Raw genomic sequence first — 3,305 nt, 5'->3', positions numbered from 1 at the left:
CGAGATTCTCTTTCGCTTTCTTTTCTGTGAAACGTTTCGACAGCAGTATTCAGTCTTCAGAGAGGAAACAGCTGCCTCAAGATTATGTCTCCCTTTTGAGAGAAACCTTCCTGTCAGACAAATTCTGGGTCAGAGTCCTGGGCTCTTTAATTCATCACTTGTGTAACCTCAGTCAATTGCATCTGTACAATGGGCATAGCCATAACTACTTCATGATACTATCATGAGGATTAAATCAGATAAAGTCTCTAGAGTGCCTGGCATTAAAAATATATATATATATCAATATTAGTTCCCCTTTCTGCTGGGCATCCCATTCCTACCCCATTCCACTTTCCCTACACATATATCTTCAGAAAAATACACTGGGGTCTTTTCATGCCTCCTAAGACAGGGCTGGAATCAGGTCTAGCCTGACAAGACATTAATTTAATTCAACCAACTTGTATTGAAGGCTCTTGATATGCCTGGCAATGCATTAAGATTATAAAGATGAATTAGACACAATCCCTTCTGTCTGAGATGAGGGTGGAAGGAACAGAAACAATGCAAAAAACAGACAAATACACATTTACCTGGTGTGTCATGGAAAGTCCTGGCAGGATATAGATAGTATACTCAAAATGGGTAATTGAAGAGAGGTTAATAAAGGAATTACCTAGATAGGTGTGGGCAAAGCGTTAAGGGAAATCAGTAGGAAATGGTGAAGCAGCCCCACTCTCCCCTTATCATCTAGGCTGAAGGGGCAAGGGAGGGGTCATGGACTGAGCCTGATAAGAGCCATATATATAGGAGAGAGCTATTCGACAGGAGATGTGGCTGAGTTTGGGAGACAACAGGGGGAATAAATCCCCCAACCTCTCTCTCCTCCTACCTTCCCATCTCTTGCTGTAGCCTCTCGTTGCTGAACCCAACAGCAATCAGACAGCATGAGAATGGAGTCAATGCCCTGACCCAGCAGCACTCCAAGGCAGAAAGCAGGGTAAGTGGATTTTGATAGCACATCTGCATTAATAGAAATATGTATAAAGTATTAGGAACACAGGGAAACAAGTGATTCATAATATGGAGACGACTGGAGGAAAGTTCCTATAGTTAGTGGCATTTGACTAAGACCTTGAATGATGAGTAGGAGATTTCTAAGAGCAGGACGAAATGGAGGGACATCCAGAGAGAGAACATGTGGTACAAAGGCCAGAAGAATAAAAGCATAGACTGTGGTTTGGAAGAGCTGGTAGTCTGGTGTGACTGGACCACAGGGGCTTTGTGGAGAGGAGGGGACATGTAGAATGAGAAATCCCTGATGGCTGTGATGTGGGGTTTGAACTTTATTTTCTAGGCCAATGGTCCCAGACCAGTACCATGAGCATCACTTGGAAACTTGTTAGAAATGCAGATTCTTGGGCCCAACTCCACACCCAATGGGTGAGAAACCCTATGGTTGGGTCTTAGAAGACAACCTGCGTTTTATTGAGGCCTTCAGGGATGCTGACACAAGATCAAGTTCGATCAGTACTGCTGTAGGCATCAGGAGTCACTGAAGGCATATCATCATACTGAAGGGTTGATGAGATCAGAGCTGTTTTTTCAGAAGGTAGTTTGAGGCGGGAGGAGGAAGGGGGATGGAGACAGAGAGATAAAATATTCTTCAGGGAATATTTTAATCATTCTGGTGAGAGAACCATGAAGATGAAGAACTGGGCAATGAGATTCGAAGTGAAGAAGGAGACGCAGGACTGGTGACAATGGATGTATGGGATGAGGAGTGGGAGAGACAAAGGTGCCACTAAGGCTGCAGTTTAACGTGCTATAAATGGAATATATTTTACATTGTTTGCTGTTTTCACAGGAAATAAACTGGGTGTCCTCCTCTATAAAATAAAGCATATAAACAAGATGATTTCTGCCGTCCTTTTCAACTCATATGCCAAGCAAATAAAGCTGCTGAGTGACCTGCTGTCTTTTCAAGGCTCTTTGTGAAGCAGTGGCCAGGGTGATAACTCAGGCATTGCGTTGCATCACGTATTCGTCTCACTTCTCTTTTTGTTGTCCTTACCTTCACTGACCTGGGCTTCTACTTCCCAAACCAATTTTTGATCATTGCCTAAGGCTCTGTGTTTTAGGGACTTAACACTCAATCAATAGAAAAGGAAATAGTGCCCAACTCTTATGTGGAAATGAAAGCAAAAACAGTCCTAAACCATAAGATAAGGAAGCCCAAGAAAGGTTTGCTTTTTCTCATAATGGTTGCTTTGATACTATCTGTGATGTTATGATTTATGATAAATATCTATTTGGTCTTTGTCCCTGTGTCTGGGATGTCTTTTGTTATGTTAATGATGTAGCTTTTGGAAAGCACCTAAGGATGGCGGCTCTGCAGGTTGGAAATTGCAGTCCCACCCCTTGGCCTCTGAGGAGGGAAGAGGGGCTGGAGATGGAGTTCAATCACCAGTGGCCAATGATTTAATCAATCATGCATACATAATGAAGCCACCATAAGAACCCAAGAAAGGACGGGGTTTGGACAGCTCCGGGTTGGTGAACAAGTGGAGATTTGGAGAGTGGCGCGCTTGGAGGGCATGGAAGCTCCGAGCCCTTTCCCCATACCTTGCCCTATACATCTCTTCTCTCTGGTGGTTCCTGGGTTATATCCTTTTATAATAAACTGGTAATCTAGTGAGTAAATCTACTTCTTGAGTTCTGTGGGCCCCTCTAGCAAATTAATTGAACCCAAGAAGGTGGTCCTGGGAACCTCAGATTTATAGCCATTCAGTCAGAAGCACAGGTAACAACGTGGACTTGCTATTGGTATCTGAAATGGAGGGCAGCCTTTTAGGACTGAGCCCTTAACTTGTGGTTTGAATTGTAGGACACCCAGCTGCTGTCAGAGAATTGTTGGACGTGTGGGGGAAAAGCCCACGGGTTAGAATTGGGCACAGAAACTTACTATCTTTAGGGAAACATCAAATATCTCCATGTTATTTTCAATTCTCCTCTTTCTTTGGAGACAAGGGTGCCCTGATTTGCTGGTGCCCAGTGAGCCGACCGGGTAATCCAGCACTGATGCTAGAAAGGGGAGACAGAAACTCTAGGAGCAAGGAGGGGCGCGTGTAGTCTGATAGGGTATGCTGCATATGCTTTCTCTAGGAGAGAAGAGATGAAACCTGCAGCCTATTTTTATCTTTGTAGTAACCAATGTGTTAAGGAGGAAAAATATTGAGAAATGTGATTTCATAGCTGAAAGTGCCAGCAGTGAGGTTAACAGTAGTTAAGGTCTACTGTGATACCATTTAGCAAATAGCTAC

The sequence above is a fragment of the Equus quagga genome, chromosome 4 (assembly GCF_021613505.1).
Source record: "Equus quagga isolate Etosha38 chromosome 4, UCLA_HA_Equagga_1.0, whole genome shotgun sequence".
Taxonomy (NCBI): domain Eukaryota; kingdom Metazoa; phylum Chordata; class Mammalia; order Perissodactyla; family Equidae; genus Equus; species Equus quagga.
The sequence above is the reverse complement of the archived record's forward strand: the minus strand, read 5'-3'. Positions refer to the sequence as shown.